Source organism: Leiobunum rupestre, chromosome 2 (assembly GCF_980474605.1).
Source record: "Leiobunum rupestre chromosome 2, qqLeiRupe1.1.hap1, whole genome shotgun sequence".
Taxonomy (NCBI): Eukaryota; Metazoa; Arthropoda; class Arachnida; order Opiliones; family Sclerosomatidae; genus Leiobunum; species Leiobunum rupestre.
The window spans coordinates 81061282-81085403 of NC_143385.1; the positions used below are offsets into that span (position 1 = coordinate 81061282).

Here is a 24122-nt window from a genome sequence, read left to right on the forward strand (position 1 = left end):
AGTCCACCGTGCCTTCAAACGAAGGCCCGTAGCCCCACAGCAGGCAACTCAATCCGCCAAGACGGCCAGTTTGCCCGGCCCCTCTCCGGTAGTCTGGGCCTAAGCCCAGTTACCCGCCCACACCGGACCAAAGTCGGAGGTGGAGATAGGACCATTTGGACGGAGCTAACATCTCCCAGTGCGCCACCTCCCGTGCTGGGTTACAAGAGCCGGACCCCGACTCCCCGGTAAAGCCACCAGTTATTGCACACTCCGACCCCTCAGGGGCCGCACCGAGTTGACTAGAATCAGTATAAAAACAGTCTGCTGTTACTGTTAGGGTAACCGGACGCTTAAAAACGGCCAACTTTGATCTCGCACTATAGCGGCCAGCCCGTCACCGAAATTCCGTGGGGAAGGATTTTCCCACAAAAACGAGCGTGGCGCTGAACTCATACAGTTTTTTTTATATTGTCTTTAATGCAAAAACTATTCTCAAAATAATATTTCGCTAGGAGTGCTCAACTCATACAGATATCTTTTGCTCGTAGCCTCGTAGGCTAACATATAAACTTCAACGAATGGGTCGGTCGCTATAGCGCGAGATCAAAGTTGGCCGTGCTTAAGGTCACTAGAGTGACGGGGTTTATATGAAGGCTGGCAGTAGAGTAGGAAACGTGAAGAATTATTAGTAAATGGATACAAGGTACTAAAAATCAATATTGTTAATAAACAAAAATTTTATACGAACTAGTACGCAAGTCGCAGTGATTTTTGAAATAAAAGCAAGTCGCGCCCTAGCAAGTTGGAAAAAAGAGGGAGGGCGTGCCCTGTCAAGATGAAATAAAGAGGCAGGGCGCGCCCTGGAAAAACGGAAAAACCACGGTGGGGTAGGGCCCTGCCTTTGAAAAATGCACTGGAGCAAACGACGGAGCAGACAAAGTTATGACCCAATGGAAGTAAACCTTCACAAGCTTCGATCAAGGGAATTGCCACTCACTGATTTCAGATGTGACGTTTTTCGTGATTAGTTGGACTTGATAACAGAGATTAAGTAGAGGGCTTTATACATTTGCCAGGCAACGTTTAGTGTTATGTGAAAATTTTTATTGAAATAATAATTACATATATACGAAAAAGAAACCATTTTAAAACTGATATATTTCTTTCAACTTTATTTTGTGCGAAGGCCGGACACTGTTTTAATTGAAATGGCCAAATTGCTCATCTGCAATGCGTCAATGTCGATGTTCCAGAAACAATTTCGATTGAATTAAATGCCGACATCCATCGTAGGTCACAAACCCCAGCGTTTGGTGCTCAGCCGTACTGAGCTAGCTGACGTTTCTTGAATTTTTGGTAAATCTTAGCATCAACCCCCTCCCCCCATTCTATTAATCATTAGGCTTAGTGATAAATATTTTCAAAAGCTGAGCAAATAGGTAGAGTATCTCGGTATGTAGGGAATAGACCGCTTGACTAAAATAGCATTTGTTAAAATAGCGTTTTCAAAACAGTATTTGGTTGCAACGGCGCTTTGTAAAACAGCGGTTGTTGAAATAGCGTTTCTCAATACCGCGGTTTGTCGAAAGAGCGTTTTGTTTAGTCAGCGTTTTTTGGTCAAGCGTTTCTCAGTAGAGCGGTTTGTCAAAACAGCTTTTTCCATAAACAGCGTTTCTGAATATAGCGTTTCTCAAATTAGCGATTTTGAAACAGCGGTTTTGGTCAAGACAGCGGTTTCTTAAAATTTATATGAATTGACGATGGAAAATGTATAACATACATATGAACTTCAGGGGTTATGTTAGGTTAGGTTAGGTAAGGTTAGGTTAGGTAAGTTTGCAATACTAACTATCGGCAGAAACCATTAGGTAATGAAATTAGCCGAAATTCCAGAAAAATATGTATTACAATAGGCCTATATTATTAGTGCTATAGAAAGCAGCGCCGTTTTGGGAAACGCTGTTTCGACAAAATACGGTTTTGAGAACCGCCGCTATGAAAAAGCGCCGTTTGAACAATTTGTTGTTTTGGGAAATGCTGTTATGACAAAACGCCGTTTGAACAATTTGTTGTTTTGGGAAACGCTGTATAAAGAAATGCTGTTATGACAAAGCGCTATTTTGACAAAACGCTGATTTGAAAAACGCTGTTTTGGAAAATGCTGATTAAACAAATACTGGGTAAGCTCTGTAGTCCCTACAAATCGAGTTTCTCTCATGTGTTTTATTTAATAAAATTAAATTTTATTTTATTTCTAATAATAAGAAGCAATAATGATATTCTTCTTCTTTAATAAAGTAGAGTTGGTCTCCGCTGTCGAGTAACAGCGAAGCTATCGGGAATGATCACTATCTTGACCTTCAACGATCTGTTAAGTGGTCTGGAGTAATACGACGCGTTCTCCACTTGATATTGATGACTGGAAGTTAGCGGAAATCTGCTCATTGGCCGACTGAGCCGTAGATTCGGAATCCGCCCTTCCGTTTTTCTCTTTGGAATTGCAAACTGTGAAATTTTGTTTTCTTTTACACCATGTGCACTGGGTCACTCTGGCCAACTCTGCGGTACTCTGAGACAATTAAAGCATCGACGCTTGAGCTGGATTATGGCTCGCCTTTCCAACGCGGTGTGTTTCGTACATTCGGTGGTGAAATGATTAGTCTGGTCGCAAAATAGACAGAATTTATGGCTCATTGTGACGCTCAAGACCGAAGAGGACGACGGGATTGCGCCCCTGTTCTTCTCATCTGAGCGGCAATTACTGTTCTTCTCATCTGAGCGGGGATAACTGTTTTCTTAACTGGGCATGTATTACTATTTTTCATATATCAGCGGGAATTACTGTTTTTCTCATCTGAGCTGGGACTACTGTTCTTACCGTCGGACGGTTGCTTTTGGATCTTGTCTGTATTTCTAGCTTTAGAAAGCTCTGCTGCTTTTTCTCGGCTCGTCACTTCTATCAAAAGGAATTTACAGAGATCATTTACTTTCCACCATGAGCCCAATTCATGCTTACGCTTAAATGCTTTGACTATGTCTTCTGGAATTAGTTGAATTAATACCGGGGAACGTAGCGCGCTGTACAATTCTGTGGGTGGTCCCTAATTTTCAAGGCTTCTCATTTGAATCTAGCAGAGATCAAAAAGGTTTCTTAACGCTACTACATCGTGGGACTGCTCAACCGCGGCCATTTTTAATAAATTCTTCATGTGACTGCTAATTATAGATTCCTTGTTGCCGAACTGTTTTTTAAGAAAGTCAATCGCGGTCGAGTAGTTTAAACTAGGGGTTTACAAGCCGGCAATCGTCCTAGCGGCCTGACCTTCAAGATACGAACGTAAATACTTCACTGAGAAATCCAGCTCCATCTTGTCCACGCCTCACGGCCGTCTCGAATTGGTCCCAAAATTCCTGCCATTTAATGGAGTCTCCGTTGAACTTCTTAATTTCTAATTGAGGTTGTTTCACTAGAGGATTGTCAGAGCGGCAGGAGGAACTACAGGTCGATGAGTGGACATCTTCCGTGTCGTCTTTGTCCGACGGCCTGGCTGGTAAGTTTCGTGGCCTTGAACTTACAGGAGATAAGATTTTCGTGGCACTCTTCAGTTCCGATGAACTCAGTTTCTCGTTTGGAATCGTCAATCGCAGCTCGGATGGGGTCGTTCATTGAGAGTAATTTACTTTCTTTTTCTTTCCAATGCATTCTTTTTTCTTCTATGATCTCTAAATTCGTGGCACTGGTGCGCATGGTCACGTGATTTTTAATGAGCTTGTCAACGTCTACCATCGACAGGTTGAAATCTCACTAACAGTTATTTTTATTGAACCAAAAATAGTTATATAAAACCCTATTCCCGTGTTTCGGCACCAAAATTGTGAGAGAGCTTACGAACCCGACTTTAGCTTCATTGCCACATTGCACGTTTTGCGTCATGAATTAATTTTGTCACTGGTTCATTACTGGAAACCCACAATTCAAACCAATTTTTGAAAAGCGTAGTTATTTCATATATTAGAAAATCTTCTAACGAACATTGAGAGATTAATGATCCTTTGACCCCCCCCCTGGCTACGCAACTGCCGCTAAAAATCCAAACAGTGACGCGCAGGGGCCAGTGCTGTCGCAAGGGGGGACAGCACTGGGGGTCAGCCTCAGAAGGGGTGAAATACACTTACAGTCCAGTAACTATGGCCCAGGGGTAACACCGACCTAAGTAACTCCAATACTTGAGAAACACAGTAATCATGGTAATCCGAAATCTGATAACTCGCATGAAAACTTCCATAAAACTCCTGTAAACACACAGTCAAGAAGAAAGAAGTGACGTCGTCACAAGAGTTAGTTCGGTGAACGTGGCTGTAAAGCTTAACGAAAAATCTTATTTGGTAATACAAATCAAAGTTTTTATACATTAATTAACATCAGCTTAAAAACCTGTTTCCTTTAGAAATAATTTGAATATCTCGATTTTCTTAGAAAAATCATGGGTATTAACAGAAATCATTAAAAAAAAATTTAAAGTAGATATATCAGTGAATTTCACAGTAATCTGTTATAATGATGACTAATCTCCACAATTCTTTGAAATCCATGATATCCAAGAATTCAATCAATAATCACTGGATTTCACGTTTTTAAAACAGGTGACCAGTTTGGTATATAATTGTAACCACCAGCCCCTAAGGAAGTGATCACATATAAGATATATCTTATCTTCAAATAGTTCCTAGTTGTACCAAGTGAGTCATAGCTAACAAAAAGATTAAGGCCAAGTACAAAGGTCGAGATGAAACTAGGCGACTCTGACAGAGGCAGAACAACGTTCTACGCCACATTGATTAGCTCGGACAATCATAAATTGAACGGATTACTTAAAAATATTATTTGCGGAGCCAACGCCAAGAGACGTCATCGAAGAAAAAATATTTCAAGTAAGTCACTAATTGAATTTTGAAAATAGTAATAATAAATGAAATATTCTACTTAAAGTTGGTTGAAGTATTTGCTTTCTCAGAAGGTGTAGTTTGCGCCATCTGGTAATAATATGGGCATTTAGAAATTGTTTGCCAATTAGCGTTACCCCTGTGAAAGTGTGTTCTTCTTTGTATAGGTCTCTCTCTATCCGACAACTTTATTTGGAATTAAACGACCACATTGAACAATTACGTATCGTACTAATAGTACTTTCATTTTATCTTCTAGAAATGGAGCTTCGAGTAATTGTTGTAATGACCATAGTTGGCGCTGCGTTCGTTTCGGAAATGGTCTCTGGAGAATTGTGCTTCTGCCATTACCTCAGCGGCTCTCTGCCCTCAATGTACCCGAGTCTGGGCTGCGTCCGATCCTGTTATGCCCAAGAGAGATTCCACAATCTGTGGCTCCCGCTCGTTCGATGGTGGAGGAAAGGAAAGCGCTTCTACTAAATGCACGAAGATGTCACCACGGTCTCACTTTCAGAAAGCTACGTCTCACAGTTTGAAGTCACTATTGTCTCGCTTTAAATATCTTATTTTTTGTTTTAAAAGTTAATATACTTTGCATCAATAAAAATCAATTTATCAACTTTCCTGGACGTTGGTGTTTGTTGGGTTGCTTTGTTTTTGAAATTTGGAAGAGATTTCGTCCGAAGTTGGAAGTATTTTCAAAGGGGAATAATGACAGGGCTGCCACCAAAATATTAAAAATTATTTGAGGAATAATAGAACTTTTCCCTATCAAAATAAGGAACATTTTTTTTAAATATAGATAAAGTATCACAACTTTGTTTTACATTACATCAAAGTTAAAACAAAGTCTATTATTTTGTAACAAGAGCTTCTAAGCTAGTGGCAATCATTTCTGATGTAAAATGTGGGTAGGAGCATCTAGCGAGAAAATTGCTCAACTGAAAAACTAGTTATCGTTGACCTTTGCCTCGACAGAATTCCTGAAGAGCCCATTTGGACGATGAGTAAAAGAGCAGGTACTAGGCCTAATGATTTGTTCAGAAGTACACCAAAATTACGCGATCAATTTGTAATTGAATCTCTGTAAGAACGCTTAACGTGGAAGGCTGGAAACTAACTCACTACCGGGAAAATGTTATTGTTAATTTAGAGTTTCAACTATTCACCATCGAAATCTATCGCTGCCCCTCTTTGGGCTTCCATTGAAACACTAGACAGCTAGCATCACGAATTTTTTATGGTACGCGGAGGGTTTTCATGGATGAAATTGAATCTTCTAAAAAGTTCATATTTGCATCACAATATAAATTGAAGGTCAATAAGGACTTCTCGGTAACGGTATTTGGCAACTTTCTGGAGGGGGGGGGGGTAATTTGCACAAATCAACAATTCTTTGGGTATGGAGTAGCTTTTGTTTGTATTGTTAATGTTATTGCACAACTTAAACCAACTAATGCAACGGTGTTCGGAAGATAAATTAAAGTCTTTAAAACATAGGGGGATGTTTTAAAAGAAGAGTAAATTTATTTCAAATCCCCACTGCGCACGCCGCCAAACCTGCACTCTCGTCTGCTATGATAGGATAACCCCCAATTGTTTAAATTTGACGCTTTTTGGTTTAATTTTCGGCTCGTATTTTGTTTGTTTTTTTAATTTCGTAATCGAAAATAATTTTTTACATACGAAAAAAGGAGAACTTTGTAGAATTGGCTGCCGGTTCATTATTTGAAGTTTATTTTGCTGTATCTGTTCACTTTTGTGGTGTGGACAGTCAACATTAAATTTGCAAAGAGGTCAAACTTGAAATTAAATAGAACTTTAATACAAGCACATCCTCATAGATAATATTGTTTATCTTAAATTTGGTTCTGAAGAAACATAATTTTTTTTTAAAGTAAATTTTTGTAATTTGCGATTTTTCACTTTTGTATTAGATTCTATTACACGAGCTCTTTACGGGGGTAACACTTAACGGTGAATATGGAAAATGGTCAACTCGAAGTTTAATGAAACTTTAATCCTACCACCGCCTTATAGATCGAGCAATGTACCTTAAATTTGGTTTTGGAGAAAATATTATTTCTATATTAACGTGATTTTTAAATTCTTTCTATTCTTCACTGATGCATAAGACTTTATTATAGGACTTCATTACCGGGGTGGAAATAAACATTTCACCTGCTTTGAACTCAAAAGGGGGAAAGCACACCACACCGATTTTATAGAACGCTCTATTGTACGAACCTTTACACAAAAAGAATTTGGTGTACAGAAAAACATCACCTTAAAATTCAGTTTAGAAGAACACAAGTATTTTTTAAAACATAAGTATAAGAACTACAGGAGTCTTATGAATCTTTGCTTCCTTGAAGGTGATTGAAATTTTTCGCAACTAGCCATGACAAAACTGCTTGCACCGGAATAGCCGATACACGGAAAAGACTGTCAGCTCGTGCCCTTCCACAAAAAACTGTTGATAACCAGATCCTCACGCCTTCGGATTTGAATACATTGGACGTAAATAAAATATAAAAGAAATGACATTTCATTATGCTGCAAAATCACTCTTTTATTCCAATAAGCAAAACATAAATAAAACATCTCGCCTCTCAGGTGGCCAATCCTTTTTTATAGTTAAGGCATGTGATTAAAACTTAGCAACGGGAATTCAAATACATTATTTTCAGATCTCATTCTTTGGAAAATAATAACGTTCAATATAAGGTTCCTTATAGATAGCTATTAATATTTATAATAAACGATAATTAAATAAAATAAATTAAATTTTCGTGATTGTATCTCTTTATTGCCAAGTTTCACTAATCATCAATTTGTTGAGTGTGATCGCTACAGCATAGCGCTCCAATTTCTGATTCAGAAAATGTGTTAGGATCCGGTGTTCAACTTCTTTTTTGTATACACCATATGCACAAATAAATTGAAATAAATTGAAATAAATTGAAATTATTCGCGCGAAATTACCATAAAGACGTGTTTAAACACAGCCACGCCCTCTACAGTTGGGTGGTGGAACTACTCAAGAAGAAAGAAGTGACGTCATCCCCAGAACTATTTTGCTAGCTTAATTCTTCCGTTGAGAAATTACATCCTGATTTAGCGCATCATAAAACCCAGTGACCGTGGCTGTAAAACATTACAAAGAATTGATGAAAGCTGGGTCCTCAAATCATCAAATTAAGTGTTCAAAATCAATATTCAAAGTTATTACACGGTTATCCCAATAAATCATATTGAAATCCTGATTCGTTTAGAAATAATTTAAAAAACTCGATTTTATTAAAAATAATTTAAATAATTAAATACATCATTAATATTATCCTTGGAATGCATAACAAAGTAAACACTTGAAAAGTCGAGTTATCCTAAAAATTCTATGTAAATAAGAAATTTTTTAAAAATAATCAATGAAATGATTCTGGAAATTCCCAAATTTCCACGAAATCATGAAAATCTAAAAATTCAGGCAAGTAACGCTGGAAATCACGTTTCTAAAACACGTTATCAGTTTGGCGATAATTTTCAGCCCCCCTCCCCCACCCTCTTGTGGGGACCCGGTGATACTCCATGATACCAGATTACTAAAATATGTCTTATCTTTGGACTTTATCACAACTCAATTTCATATGGTTTCTAATTGTATCAGGTTTTAGTCGAAAAATGAGTCATAGTTAGCAGAGCGACTGAGGTAAAGTCCAAGAGTTAGAATTTTGAAAACCATACTAGGCGAGACTGAACCAGGCAGAACAAAGCTGCAGAACCCTTGCTAAGTTGGGACAGTTCTCGAAAGAAATATTTTAAAATAGTATTTCAGGAACCAAACTCAAAAGAAGTTATTGAAGAGAACAGATTTCATGTAAGTTACTAGTCAAAACTAAATTTTAATAGTCGTACAATGCTTTCAAAATTAAAAGGTTAATTTTTTAAGATCCTTGTGGTTTTTAATTCAAAATTTATAAGTAGTTTCAATAATGTTAAGCTATTTTCAAATACCACAAGTAGAGCCAACTCCAATATTATTGACACGCACTTTTATTTTATCGCAATTGGCCAGGATGGTACTTGGTTGCGAGATTATTTTTAAGAACGCACTGCCTTATTCAGTGCAATTTGTTTGAAACCGACAAATGGTGGTAATGTTATTGAAACTGGAAAATTGCTTAAGCCTTTTTAAATTATGAGGAAGAAGGCTAAAACTCTATATCCTAAATGACCAAATTAAAATGATTTGGTTTGTTCGCCGCGAATAGTTTGTTAATTATTTGGACATTTCATTTGGAAGTTCCAATTTCTCAATAATTTCAAATGTTGGTCTTCTTGGTGCTTATAATTCGACTCCTGAGAACATTTTTATTCACACTCTGTTACCCTCCTCGAACTCATCGCAAAAATTATGAATTTATTAATCCCAATTAGAAACGGCACCTTTTCCCGAGGATTGTGGAAATATCAGCCAAAGTGTCTTCGAGCCACGGAGTTCTACTTCTCCCCGACGCCACAAACCAAAGACCACACGGACAACGGAGAATCAGAATCCAGTAATCCAGAAGCATGGTGAGATTGAAATTTGCTATTAAAATACAAAATTTTAAGTTAAATAATTCCTCTAAAAGTCACGTATGCCATTTTAAAGAGGTTAACCAATCTTAAGCAAGGGTGCCGAAAGGGCAATTTGGACCTTAAAAATGAAATGTCGATCTACAAAGCAATGATCCTTAAAATTAGGGAAACCAAGACGGTATCTACATATTTTTAGTGATGGTGGCTCAATTGGGGCAATCCGCGGACGTCAGGGTTGAATTTTCCAACGGCCCACGAAAGAGACGAGAATCATTTCTAGCCGCGTTCGCTTTAAAATCCTTAGAAGAGGTTAGTTTAAGAGAGCAAATGAGATACCAGATTCTTTATGGGAAGGAGCTCATTTTTGAGCAAGAGGGGGATTAGGAGCAACGCTTCAGATCGTCTTAACACGAACTCACTCTCCTTGTGAGTATTTGTGCCGACGTTTCACTGGAAATTCCCGATAGATATTTCTTTTCTTAAACCACGCGAAGTGAAAGCGCCTAAAGACACTTTTTTTTTAAAATAACTTATTTTCTTATGATTAAGCACCTTAATAATCATAGTTTTGAAATAGAGAAGCGCAATTTTGAATACAAGATTTTTTAAACAATCTGGCGGATGAAATCAGTTTATGATATTCATTACGCAATTCAAAGGATTCGTGCCACAAAAATTTAAAGTCGTTTTATAATTCGACTCCTAAGTTTGGCGTTCTCCAAATAGCAGATCAATAAATTGTTACAACCCCCAAAACGTCACCAAAATTTCCCTAGTTTGTCTGTTCACATTTTATGGTGAATCATCTCCAAAATTATTTCTGTCATTCCACTTCGGCCTCAGAATATTCTGTCGTGGTAACAGAAGTTTATAATATACGCTTACGTTAGAAGTATCCGTCTAGACTGAAATGAAGCAGAGTCGACGCGGATTAAAATAGGCTCTTATTTCCAGAATAGAGATATAAATATTTAAGAGTTTTATTAAAACAATCTTGTTGTATAAGGTCGAAAAATCACGCTTGAGGATAATAACTGGTTCCATTCGCAGGAAACTGATCAGATCAGGAACGCGGATTTTTTCAATTCCCTCTTGAAATCTGGGGCTGTTGAGAAATCCTCAACAAACGCAACCCATAGATGCCATTTACCGGAAGCAAACGAGAGCGACACTACGTTCCGGAAATATCGAACAATGCGCCTGTTGGAGAACTCGTCGTTCAAGATACTGGTCACTTGTGTAGACAATCCCTTCGAGTTTTACGTTCAACCGCTCTACAACCAAGCCCAATTGTTTAAATTGTCGAACGAACTGAATAAGTACTACCAGCGTCCAAAGAACCAAAATCAACAACTCGAGATTGATTGTGGCAGCCCGTGCACCGTATACCTGAACACCAACGGCTTCTGGTACAGAGCGGAAGTGTTGACCATCTTCGAGCGAAAAGTCAAAGTCAAGTTGGTAGATTACGGAAAGACTCAGTTAGTTCGCAGAGAGAACGTGGCACCTTTGCCGCCCAAATTCCAGCTCCTTCCTCGTCAAGGAATCAAAATGGCGCTATCCAATTGGCGGAGCGGATTGCGAGTCGAGAGTTTGGACGATAAATTCCGGGAAGAGGTCTTCTACAAACGGTTCCTCTCCGAAATCGTCGACGGTCCTTCGGGTCGCGATGGCCTCTACACCGTTCGTTTGTCGGACATCTTCGGATTGACCGATTCGTCAGTCTGGTGGAAAACCATCGCGAATGTGTCCAAGCCGTTCGTCGAGAAGAGCGCGGTGGATGTTGGCGCCAAACTGAAAGTGGTCGTTACGACGGTGGTTTCTCAAATTCACTTTTACTGCCAGATTCCGACAAACGCCTTCCAGAGCGCTTTACTCTCTTTCGAAAACTATTACAGTCGCGAGTTGGAGTCGATGGACTTGGAAATGGAGCAGCTGTGTCCAAACACCTTTTGCGCCGCTTGGAGCCCGGAAGATGAAATTTGGTTCCGCGCTCGCGTTGTACACGTTACCGGAAACCACGTCACGGTTTTCAACGTTGACACCGGCTGCTTCCGCGAGATTCCTCGTGAAGATTGTCAAATTCTGCTCCAGGAATTCACCGCCGTTCCTCGGCAAGCCATTCTCTGCCAGTTGAAGCACGCGGATGTGAGTTCCAGCCCCTTGCAATTAGAGGCCGGCACTGAACTGTTGACTGAATTCACCGCTTTTAACGACGGCGTGTACGAAGTTGACGTTCATTATTATGTCAAGTAATTTACTCGAACTTGTGCGAAAACTCTATTCCCCATAATTTTAATCTTTTTCTGTATAAAATGATTTTCCAATTAAAATAATATATAAAAATGTATTTAGTTTTAAACATCATAATTAAAGTTTACTATTTCAGAGATAACTTTATTGTAATTTTGCGTAGGAGATAAGTTGAATGGCATTTGATACTTATTTTCTTCGAAATATTTTTTTAACTTTATCCAAATATGTTTCATCCAGTTGTGATTATAAACTGTGTTTTAAAACTAAAAACTTGAATATTGCACAGGATAGGCAATCTATAATTATTGCTTCTTTTCTTTTGTCATTGATCTCCACTAAATTTAAATCCATAAACCCTGCAATTTTCAGAATAAAATGGTAATTTTATATTTAATAAGGTTTTATTTATTAAAAAAAATTGAATTAAATTTTGACGCTCAAAACGATATTCCATCTACAATAAATACAAATAAAAACGAGGATAAGTAATTTTAGGAACTTTCACATTTTTAGTAAACAAGGGTTTCTAAACTTTTGCAACTTTGTTTCATCCTTCGGATCTTGGTGGCATTTCTGGTAGCTTTTATTGCTTTAATCTTTAAACGCGAGGAAGCTTCCTTCAGTAAATTCTTCTACAGTTTCTGAATTTCGGTTTTAAGTTTTTCGGTGAATTATTTTCTTAATCGGATCATTGTCACTTTACAAATTTTGCGTCATGAAATGGTCACTGGTTCACCACTGGAAACCCACAATCCAAATAAATTTTTATTTGGGTTTCGTTATTTGATGCATTACGTAAAAAAATTCTGCTTTATCTTCACAGTTTGCTATCCTGAATAGTTTTTTAGCTTCGTAATTAATCTCCACGAGAAGTGAAGGCTTTTGGTTTCAGAATCAATAATCCTCCCTTATTCAAGTCTTCAGTCCACTTTGTGAAATCGTTGGGATTCAACTTAACACTATTTTTAGTAAATGATTTTTGCCGTTGCAAATTCCACTATTTTCCGCAACGCTTCATTGAAAAATCTTCTTTAAAACATTGAGGTATTAAGAGCACCTATGCACCCCTGGTTACACCACTGCCGCGAAATATCCGTTCATTACTTCGCCCTCAGGCGCTGGGTGGAGCTACTGAATTTGAAAATTATTATCGACGTAAAAGGTTTAATCTAGTCATTCTTTCTTCAATCTGTGATACCGAAACTATTCCGCAGCATCGCGCAAAGGATCCAACTGCGGAAGTAAAGCAGACAGAGAGCTATGATGAAATATCCAGTGACGCACAGGGGCCAGTAGCGTCCCAAGATGAAACAGTACTGGGTGTCAGTCTCAGAAGCTAGGGGCGACAATCTCATCGAAATACATTTAAAGTCTAGTAACAATGGCCGAGAGGGTGAGACCGACCATAGTGACGCCATCGGAAGAGACACTTGAGATTGGGGAGGGGGCAGGGCCTCTGAAACACTCGGGTCTGGAGGAGAGAAAACCATATTTTTGGCAGACTTAAACGTTTAAAGTTTATTATTTTTAGATTCCGAAAATTAACACGCATTTAAGGTGATACCCAAAAATAATTCTGTTTAAATTCTGGTTTTAGTTGGTCTCAGTTACAAGGTGAAGTTTGCTAAAATTGGTTTGCATTGTAAAAATTTCCAGTTTATGAATTTGCCGCTTTTCTTTTTAAGCTTTTCTAAATTTAACAATTGACTGTAACTTTAATAAAATATGGCTTAAAAATATACAATTATATTTCCGAAATAATCAAGTTGACTTTAAATCTTAATTCTTGTTCTATCGCTTTTGGTTCATTAGTTATTTGGACATTTCATTTAGGGCTCCACTTTAAATTTTCTAAATTATTTTATATGTTCGTCTTCTTGGCGAAAATATTTGATAATAGAAATTGGATCGCTAATACTTTACCATAAATCTAGTAATTTCGTTACTTATTTGTTTTATTTTAGTTATTAAATGTGTTTTAGTGACAATCAATCAAAATGCAATAATATCTTACTTGCTACTAAATTACAAAAATTGATTTCAAAAATTTAAATATTTACAAAATCACGTCTAGTATTATCGTTTTAATAATTAAAAAACCTATTAAAACGGAAAAAGTACAATTTAATATATGTTAATACTAAAGAAAGCATTTTAAAAAATTTTACTTCCATCAAGAAATCGACGAGTTAAGATGATTAGTACAATTGAAAGTCGAATTCCAGCAAATTTCATAATAGCATTATACTCGAAACTACAAATATCTGATCATCAAAAACCAAATGCATGTAACTAACTGAGGCTTAATTTATTGAAAGAAATATTCATAGTTATTTTTAGAAGCACGCTATTTTCAAAAATATTGTGGTTTAATTAATATTGAAATTAATATTGACTCTCATTAATATTAATAAAAAAGAGATAAGAATTACGTCGTAGCGAGCTCATCGTTGAAAATAAATAAGTCTGTAAACAATTATATTTCTCATTCACGGTATCTACTGCACCAAATAGTTCAGTTATTAGAGTCAGAAACTTAGAATATATTCATACCATATGCATGGACTAATTAATTAGTTAATTAGTCCATGCCATATGCAACTAAAATAAAAGTAGTGCTTGGAAATTTGGTTTCCCCATATCTAGTGAAGAGTTACTATTACGTTCGCCATTCCGAGGAAGCGGAATTGCTAGGCAACAAGAAAGGGAGAAAGGAGATGGGTTTCGTGCACTGCGACAGTAACTTTAACAGTGGTTTAATTGATGAACGGAACAAATTTTATTGACAATATAATTTACAATTTTTTATATTTAATACTCACACAAATCTGGGTCGGCTCCCTTTGTAGTCGGGGACATATTAAAATTTTTATATTTAGAATTTTTAATTTCGGGGGCGATAATTTACGGACTAGCGTGGTTAAGAGCTGGGGTGAATACGACAAAAATGACGGGAACTCGGGAAGGAGTTTTCTTCGAGCGGTTTTCTTACTTGTTTTATTACAAGAGGTGAGATTTAAGGGCGCATGCTCAAACATTCAAAACGGGGGACGAGAAACGGAAAATATGTCAACAAAAATGGGGTTTAAAAGATTTGACTTTCTTTAACAACGGTTTTTTAAAAGGGGGAGAGACTCAATTTTTAGGCTGTGCTCGATTTTTAACTCGGTTGAGCAGGGAATATGGAAATGTTCAACTTAAAGTTCGTAGTCGGTGGATTTTATCGGGGATTCTTCTTTACGATATCCCGAAGGCGAGGCTCGCTTTAAACGTCCCTAGAGTTATGGCTATCCGGGTCTACGGGGTTCCGGTTTACGCCTTTCCGGATTATTTTTAGACTTTTCGGTTCTACGGGATTCCGGTTAATCTACGCGTTGTCTGGCTGGATGGCTCTTTGTGGACGATTTATCTTTACCGGATGACATACGAGTTCGTATCGCGTTAATTACAGATACCTGGCTATTAAGCGGCGCGGCGTGCTAATTGCATCTTTTGGGGTTACTATGTTTTTCTATTTATCTTCATTGCGAGTTTTATTTCGAGGTCCGAACTTGGGTTTACTTTGGGGCATTCTAGCTGAGCTTACGTTTCATTCCGACTGTGGAGCCGTCTGCGTACTCTACTCTCTATCCTGTTTTTAATGTACCAAACATCGGGAGCCGTGGAATAGCCGGATTGCGCAACAGCGCAGCGAAAAGTGGTTCTGTCGAAAGAATATAGAGGAGGGGACTAAGCGGGCAACCCTTGCGAACTGAACGGCGCAGGGGGAAAAAATCCGTCAAAAAGCCATTGACCCGGACACAAGATTTGGCGTGGACTAGAAAGGCTTGAATCCATTTGAGGAAAAAAGCACCAAAGCCCATACTGCGAAGCACTTCAAACAAAAAGGACCAGTCCACTTGATCAAATGCCTTCTCCAAATCCAGGTTTAACAAAACTCCTGGTGCGTTTGTTGCCGATAAAAGGTCAGACGCATCCAGCAAGAAGCGAGGCGTCTGCGATATGTCCCGGGCTCTCACCGCTCCCGTCTGGCATGGAGAAATTATATCTGGCAAAAGAGGTGCCAGCCTATTAGCAAAGACCTTCGCGAGTATTTTAAAGTCTACATTGAGCAGCGATATAGGACGCCAAGACGACAAAAAAGTGAGATCGCCAGACTTGGGGACAAGCAAAATCAGACCCTCAGTCATTGTACGGGCAGTACACCATCCCGAGCCATCGTGGCCAAAACCCGAAGAAAACCTTCCTCGACTAAAGGCAAGAGAAATGACCAAAACTCGACTGTGAAGCCATCGCGGCCAGGGCTTTTCCCCCGCTTCATTGATTTTAAGGCCGTAACAATCTCCAACCAGACAATGGTATTGTCCAGGCTCCGCCGTTTGTCTTCTGATACTCTTCCCTGTACCAAGGAAGAAAAAATCCCGCCAGCTACGGGATCTACCGTTGCCTTAGCATAGAGCCTCGCATAGTATTCAAAAATATTCTGACGAATAGTGGTACCGTCGCGGGTGATCTCGCCACTGGACAATGTAAGCGACTGAATCGTTTTTTTCCTCTGCCGAAAATTTTCTAGGCGCAGAAAAAAAGCAGTAGGTTTTTCGTCGGCTAAAAGGTGCTGGGCTTTCGCACGAACTGCGGCACCAACGAACTCATGGGCGGTAACTTGGGAAAGGGATTCCGTCAAAGCAATAAGTTTGGTTTCTTCATCAACTGACAAATTCCGACGAGCAAGGTAAGCATTAATCTCTATTTACAATTTGGTTTTATGCGCGCGACGATGCGAGGCCAAATGTTTGGAGTAAAAAATAGCGTAATCACGCAAAGATATTTTCAAATCTTCATACCACCGAAAAATATCTTCCCGGTAGTCAAGTGAGGTTTGGCTTCGTTCCACTATACGAGTACAACCAGTGAGAAAGTTATCATTCTCCAACAAAGAGGAATTAAAAGCCCAAGTTCCCGGCCCTCTCGGAGAACCAGACAGATCAATTTGCACTATGAGGGCTTTATGATCAGAAAAAGGAGAAACCATGTAAGTGCAACGAGATAAAAGAGCTAGTTCGGGCTGCCGATCGAAAAAGTAGTCTATTCGGGAGAATAAATATCGCCCAAAAACAAATCCAGCCCGCGAATATTCAAATTGCGAAGGATGGTAGTGACGCCAAACATCGACCAATGAAAGTTCGCCAGACATGGTTGGTAACGAATAAAGCGGGTCCCGGCGAAAATTTGCCGGGCGCCGGTCCATTGAAGGGTTCATGACATCATTTAGATCGCCAAAAATAAAATGCCGATGAAGCGTACTACAAATATCGGCGATTTCTTTAAAAAAGGTCGATCGGGTGGCTGCGTCATTTGGAGCGTAAACATTAATATGGTCGATACAGGTATCATCTATTTCCAATGAGGTCAATAAAAAACGCCCCGTATTTTGATGTACCTACCACCCGGCGGGGTAAGACGTCTATTCCTGGCCGTATTAAAGTTGCAACACCGCAAAAACCTCCATTATTTAAATCCAGGTCAATAAAAACTTTACCTCTAAAATACGTTTTAAAAATAGCTACATGTTCCGGGAGCCAGTCTGTTTCTTGTAAAAAAACGAGATCATAGTCCTTTATAAAAGCTATTACATGTTCCATTTTCGTCTTATCACGCAATCCATTAACATTTAGCGATAAAAAACGTTACGCCATATTAATTATACCATGTTGTGATCTTCCAAAACTCCATCAGACTGCTGCCCTCCAGACCCCATGGGGTCAGAGTCGTCACCAGGAGGCAAATTGGGCGTAGAGGCAAGCTTACCGGTCAGGCGGGAGGACTTAAAAGTAGAGGAACTCTTTCGGCGATACGGAAACGAAATTACGTCACCATCGTCTGTTGAATGATGACGCTTGCTGTTAGGCCTACCGCTCTGTTTAAATTTAGAAGAACGATTTATTATCGCAGCATCCGGTTTACTAACACCCACGTCGGCCGTATCCTGTGGCGCAACGCCCTCTGACTTATCAGCGGAATTATCATTACCAGCCCGCTGATGACAATTACGAACGGTGTGGCCCTGTTGCTCGCAACCGAAACAAACAAACTTAGGACAGTCCTTGTATATGTGATCGGAAGCCAAACACCCGTTACAGACCCGGCCTTGGCGATCATGCTAGACTTCGTAAAAGAACTCCACCCCCATCATGTCCTTAAGTTTAATGCGACAGGGAAGTGACGAAACCCCTTCCGGTAACGCCACCTTCACACGTCTAACTCCCGTGTAAATATTATTCTTATTCTTCGCCCATACGATCTCTCCCTTTAGCTCACAGCTCATACTTCGCAATTTCTCCATCAAAGCCTCGTCAGCAATAAATCCCGGTAAACCAAAAAAAGAACTAGGCTACCACTACCTTAACAACAACATTCGACACGGCAATAGACTTCTTCATTAATATAAATTCCCTGCAAAACGCAAACCTCGGCGTCCTTGATAGAGACAAACGTGACAAAAAAACCTCCTGTAGTTGGAACCACCGACGAGATGGCCTCCAACCCAAAAGCCAGGTGGATCGCCGTAATAACATCATCTTCTGTTATATCTTGGTTAGCGCAGGTTAAAAAGCGTTTAAAAATATCCATCCTGGATTTCAGACGAAAACCCAGGAGGGCAAGGAAGCCGAAAAAAGAAACTGCGCGGATTAGTAAATTATAAATTTAGCAAACAAAATGTTAGGAACTAAGGCTTAGCGAGCGCGCGAGGAGAGCAAAGAAAAACGAACCGCACTCTCCAAAAAACCAAACGCGAATCCAACCAGCGCCTTAGACCACTCGGCCACACTGCCTTCGTTTCGGATTATATTTCCCAAAATATCGTCTAAATGCTGTAAAACAAATTTCCCACGCCTTTAAAACAAACTTTCTACAAAATTGAAATATGACAGCGACGGGATTCGAACCCACGCGCCCTAAGAGACTGGTGCCTAAAACCAGCGCCTTAGACCACTCGGCCACACTGCCTTCGTGTCGGTTTATATTTCCCAAAATATCGTCTAAATGCTGTAAAACAAATTTCCCACGCCTTTAAAACAAACTTTCTACAAAATTGAAATATGACAGCGGCGGGATTCCAACCCGCGCCCCATAAGAGACTGGTGCCTAAAACCAGCGCCTTAGACCACTCGGCCACACTGCCTTCGTTTCGGTTTATATTTCCCAAAATATCGCCTAAATGCTGTGAAACAAATTTCCCACGCCTTTAAAATAAACTTTCTACAAAACTGAAATATGACAGCGGCGGGATTGGAACCCGCGCCCCCTAAGAGACTGGTGCCTAAAACCAGCGCCTTAGACCACTCGGCCACACTGCCTTCGTGTCGGTTTATATTTCCCAAAATATCGTCTAAATGCTGTAAAACAAATTTCCCACGCCTTTAAAACAAACTTTCTACAAAATTGAAATATGACAGCGGCGGGATTCCAACCCGCGCCCCATAAGAGACTGGTGCCTAAAACCAGCGCCTTAGACCACTCGGCCACACTGCCTTCGTGTCGGTTTATATTTCCCAAAATATCGTCTAAATGCTGTAAAACAAATTTCCCACGCCTTTAAAACAAACTTTCTACAAAATTGAAATATGACAGCGGCGGGATTCCAACCCGCGCCCCATAAGAGACTGGTGCCTAAAACCAGCGCCTTAGACCACTCGGCCACACTGCCTTCATTTTGGTTTATATTTCCCAAAATATCGTCTAAATGCTGTAAAACAAATTTCCCACGCCTTTAAAACAAACTTTCTACAAAATTGAAATATGACAGCGGCGGGATTCGAACCCGCGCCCCCTAAGAGACTGGTGCCTAAAACCAGCGCCTTAGACCACTCGGCCACACTGCCTTCGTTTCGGTTTATATTTCCCAAAATATCGTCTAAATGCTGTAAAACAAATTTCCCACGCCTTTAAAACAAACTTTCTACAAAATTGAAATATGACAGCGGCGGGATTCGAACCCGCGCCCCCTAAGAGACTGGTGCCTAAAACCAGCGCCTTAGACCACTCGGTCACACTGCCTTCGTTTCGATGTATATTTCCCAAAATATCGTCTAAATGCTGTAAAACAAATTTCCCACGCCTTTAAAACAAACTTTCTACAAAATTGAAATATGACAGCGGCGGGATTCGAACCCGCGCCCCCTAAGAGACTGGTGCCTAAAACCAGCGCCTTAGACCACTTGGCCACACTGCCTTCGTTTCGGTTTATATTTCCCAAAATATCGTCTAAATGCTGTAAAACAAATTGACCACGCCTTTAAAACAAACTTTCTACAAAATTGAAATATGACAGCGGCGGGATTCGAACCCACGCCCCCTAAGAGACTGGTGCCTAAAACCAGCGCCTTAGACCACTTGGCCACACTGCCTTCGTTTCGGTTTATATTTCCCAAAATATCGTCTAAATGCTGTAAAACAAATTTCCCACGCCTTTAAAACATACCTTCAACAAAATTGAATTAGGACAGCGGCGGGATTCAAACCCGCACCCCCGAAGAGACTGGTGCCTAAAACCAGCGCCTTAGACAATTCGGCCACACTGTCTACACCAATAAATGAGGTACGTTTATGTTTTTTTTATAGCCGAGTACCCGTGTGGACTCAGCTTTGGACCTGGGAACGTCAGTTGAAGCCGAAACAATGGTTTGTAAAACTTACAATTTGAGTAAGCGTTACTCATCATTAGAAGTTGGTATTATACGTACTCATTCGTGAGAATCGTGACCAATGCAAAGTTACTAGAAATAATAAGAGATGGCGCTAAAGCATGATATTGGCTGATATTCCTATTGACCATCGGAATAAAGCTTGTGGTCCACCGGAGGTTACGTAACCGTATCGTAACCGTATGTAGAAGGTAAAATAACCGAAAGAGGGCGTCAATTACTGTTGTTGACAATCTGCGTCTACGTATTGGCATATACGGTCGCGAGCGAGTTTCGATAGTATACTATTTTCCACCACACTCCCCCATTTCGCCTTTCCGTTGCTATGCAACGCGTTTTGAAATTTTTAATGCTTAGGCTTAGTACCTCTTTTAGATATAACAGTCGCCAGCCAGATTTCCCGCACGGTATTGATGAGTTCCAAATAGAACGAAACTGGTTTACCGTTTTAATGTCTGGCTTTTTTTAGTTTTTATTTAGTTTATTACTCGAAGATCTAATTGATCCGAGATTAACATCTTTTTGTTTGCTCGAAGACCTATTGGTACGAGTTATTAGAAGTTTTTTAATTTCTTCAAATTTGATTAGGGTTTAGCTTTTTTATCCTTTTTAATTATGGACTACACTCCTCCAATTACAAACACGATATAACACGTCCAAATCATAATCTACAACACCTTGAAACAAACTAGTGTTTACCCTCTAACTACCGCGATTGTTATGCTGTATGAAGTAGCAAACATCGTTCTTTTATAAATAAAGTTAAAAAAGTTAAAGTTCAAAATTTATAAAAAATAATCTTGCATCTTCCCGTTTTCTAGAATTTGAAGTGATTAAAAAACGATGCATATTTTTATTTAGAAACGTCAGAGGACGTAAAACCATATCAGTATAAAAAGAGTAACTAGCTATGAAAGGGTCAGAACAACTATTCTTTTTACCTCTCCCCTAGGAGAGGTTATACATTCACCGTTCTGTCTGTGTGTCTGCCCTGCGCACTCGTTCGCATTTTCCGTGCAAAGGTTAATCAATGTACGCAATGTCTCGAAATCTCTGCGTTCGCAGTTTTTCGTAGTGTTGGTAAAACCACCGTGTGACGGTGAACGTTAACGGATTACTTTGAGGATGGGTTTGGTTTAGATGGTGGTTTTTCGTTAACGCCCACCGTCGTGACGGTTTTAACTCAGTTTGATTGGGTATTTAGTTATTGTAATGTTGAGTTCGTGTTATGACGGTTGGGGTGTGGGGTTTGTTGATTTTGTGTTATGATGATTGTGGATGTTGAGTTCGTGTTATGACGGTTGTGGGTGTTGAGTTTGTTTTGTTTGTGTTAGATTGGTTGTGGATGTTGAGTCTGTTGTGTTTGTATGGGCGTTTTCTCTCTATCATCTTCTTAATGACTTTGGGACGGACCGAGTGCTGAGTGTTATGCAACCTCTCAACGTCCAATGGCAGGGTTCCCACCAATTATACACGGTATTGGTCTTAATATTAATTCGCGAAATATTCGCGCCGGCCGGGAATCGAACCAGGGGCTGCCTCGTGCAAGAGATTTACTCTAACCACTCAGCCACCAACGCTTGTCAATTTACGGTGTTTTTCTAAAAAACAGCTTTGGCGAATGTTAGGTACTATAATTTATTCTAAATCATTTTAAATATTAATAAATTATTTTAATCTTATATTTAATGAAATATTTATAAATTATATTAATCTTATATTTAATTAAATATTTAGAAATTATATTTATCTTGTATTTAATGAAATATTTATAAATTATATTAATCTTATATTTAATTAAATATTTATAAATTATATTAATTTTATATTTAATTAAATATTTATAGATTATATTAATCTTATATTTAATTAAATATTTTAGTATTTCAATGTAAAATTTGATCGTGATCAGGAATTGAACTCGGGTCGCATTGTAATAATGCGGATAGTTCAACGCCGAGCCATTGACTTCCTTAGGGAAAATATTAAAACCATTATAATAAGGCGGGTTTTTTTACTAAACGGATTAATACAATATCTGTATATATTGTTTATTGAACTTTGTTTGTTTTTTCTTTGGTACGGTTTTTTGTTTTGTTAAATTGTTAACAAAATTTCGTTAAAACACAAAAAGTAGTTCATTGTTACCTTTTAATAACGCTTAGAAAAAGGATAATTATTCAAAACTCCCGCGGAAATTAAATCAAAGTAATAATATAGCGCCACCGTGTGGAGAACTATCAATCAAACCGGGTAAAAAATATAATCTCTTCAATAAAAAATATAGGTGCATTTTTGGAAGAATTATTCGGATTTTTAAACCTATCATTATCCTTCTAAATACGGTTAAAATCGATTTTTAACATAAAGCTAAGTTAACCTACATGAAGATATTTTATTTCAAAACACGTTTATAACTTAACTTTATCTCAGTGATTATCTAAATAGGTATTTCACTAGTTACGATGATTAGCAAAAAGGTACTTATCAATTCCTGCAAGTTCCGCGGACATTGAAAGAATGTTTTCGGTAACTGGTAATATTACTAGATACCGTAGGTGTAGTATTACACTCAAACACGTGGCAGCTTTACTCGTAATACGGGAATACAGCTATTTATTGTTAGATTCAAATCCAATTTAAAACCGCAAAATAATATGTAATATATTTTCATTGTAAAAAGTGTGTTGAAAATTTTCAGTAACATTGACCATTAATAAAAATTAATTGCGACGCTTTTTCAACACTTTTGTACTATAACAATTAATATAAAAAATAAAAGCGCTTTCTGTACATTTCGGTTAATAAGTCACCTATCCTTTAAACAAATTATCGCACTAAACCTTAGCAATTTAGAATGGACTTATAGCAATTTAAATCCTCCTTGATTTAAAGATTACAGACGACTTTGCTCGCGCGTATTATTTAAAGTAACCTTAATTGTTTATACCATAAGTTTGTAATATTGTTACATAAGAATGACACTTCTTAGTCTTCACAGGCTATGCCTTTACTGAGAGCTAGTCACAAAAGAGACTCCATAACGGGCTTCGGCGCCATTTTGCGTCCGCTCGCACTCGTGTCTGGCGTTGCCTTTAACAGCGCCTCGCTAGGGGGCGATGTTCATAACGAGATGAAGTCACTCCGTGAGTTGCTCTCACCAAGGCACTACTTATTGAAGAATAGTATAGAGTTATGATCATTCGTTTTTCCTAGGCCCAAAGTATTGTATTTTTATTTGAAAAGTTTGTAAGTGGAAAAGAATATCGTATATTTGGATTTTCCGAATCATACTAAAGTACGCCACTAAAAGCCTTTGTAGAAAGCCACAGTCAGACGACATGACGGCACTTCAAATGAAATAGTGAGTGTCAGTGACGGAAATCTCGCATTTCATACCGTTTTAAAGGTCTAGGATTTCTTTTGCCAGTTTTTCTTTTCCGCAACGCAAATATCCTGGTGGTAGGCCAACCGCGGAGCACGTTGGCCCACCACCAGGGTTATATGCGCTGCGGAAAAGCAAAACTGGAAGAAAAAATCCAAAGCCTTTAAGGAATAGGTAATTTGGACACGAGGAGTTTCAGGCCCTGGAAATTACGCGGGTGAAACGACCGAAGAAGTAAAGATATATCATATGGACCGGGCTTACAGCTA

General features: G+C 38.9%; 1 long non-coding RNA gene and 8 other non-coding genes across 9 annotated transcripts; 1 reads left to right on the forward strand and 8 right to left on the reverse strand.

Moving 5' to 3' along the window:
* Positions 1-8661: 8661 nt before the first annotated feature.
* On the forward strand, positions 8662-10732 carry LOC149959469 (uncharacterized). Its single transcript, XR_016478389.1, has 3 exons — positions 8662-8803; positions 9364-9501; positions 10558-10732. It is a non-coding gene; the product is annotated as an uncharacterized LOC149959469 (long non-coding RNA).
* An 8132-nt stretch (positions 10733-18864) lies between these two features.
* Positions 18865-18946, reverse strand: TRNAL-UAG (transfer RNA leucine (anticodon UAG)). Its single transcript has one exon. It is a non-coding gene; the product is annotated as a tRNA-Leu (tRNA).
* Positions 18947-19039: 93 nt separating this feature from the next.
* TRNAL-UAG (transfer RNA leucine (anticodon UAG)) lies at positions 19040-19121 on the reverse strand. The gene has a single exon. It is a non-coding gene; the product is annotated as a tRNA-Leu (tRNA).
* Positions 19122-19214: 93 nt separating this feature from the next.
* On the reverse strand, positions 19215-19296 carry TRNAL-UAG (transfer RNA leucine (anticodon UAG)). The gene has a single exon. It is a non-coding gene; the product is annotated as a tRNA-Leu (tRNA).
* Positions 19297-19389: 93 nt separating this feature from the next.
* TRNAL-UAG (transfer RNA leucine (anticodon UAG)) lies at positions 19390-19471 on the reverse strand. Its single transcript has one exon. It is a non-coding gene; the product is annotated as a tRNA-Leu (tRNA).
* A 93-nt stretch (positions 19472-19564) lies between these two features.
* TRNAL-UAG (transfer RNA leucine (anticodon UAG)) lies at positions 19565-19646 on the reverse strand. The gene has a single exon. It is a non-coding gene; the product is annotated as a tRNA-Leu (tRNA).
* Positions 19647-19739: 93 nt separating this feature from the next.
* TRNAL-UAG (transfer RNA leucine (anticodon UAG)) lies at positions 19740-19821 on the reverse strand. The gene has a single exon. It is a non-coding gene; the product is annotated as a tRNA-Leu (tRNA).
* A 93-nt stretch (positions 19822-19914) lies between these two features.
* Positions 19915-19996, reverse strand: TRNAL-UAG (transfer RNA leucine (anticodon UAG)). Its single transcript has one exon. It is a non-coding gene; the product is annotated as a tRNA-Leu (tRNA).
* Positions 19997-20089: 93 nt separating this feature from the next.
* Positions 20090-20171, reverse strand: TRNAL-UAG (transfer RNA leucine (anticodon UAG)). The gene has a single exon. It is a non-coding gene; the product is annotated as a tRNA-Leu (tRNA).
* Positions 20172-24122: the final 3951 nt, after the last annotated feature.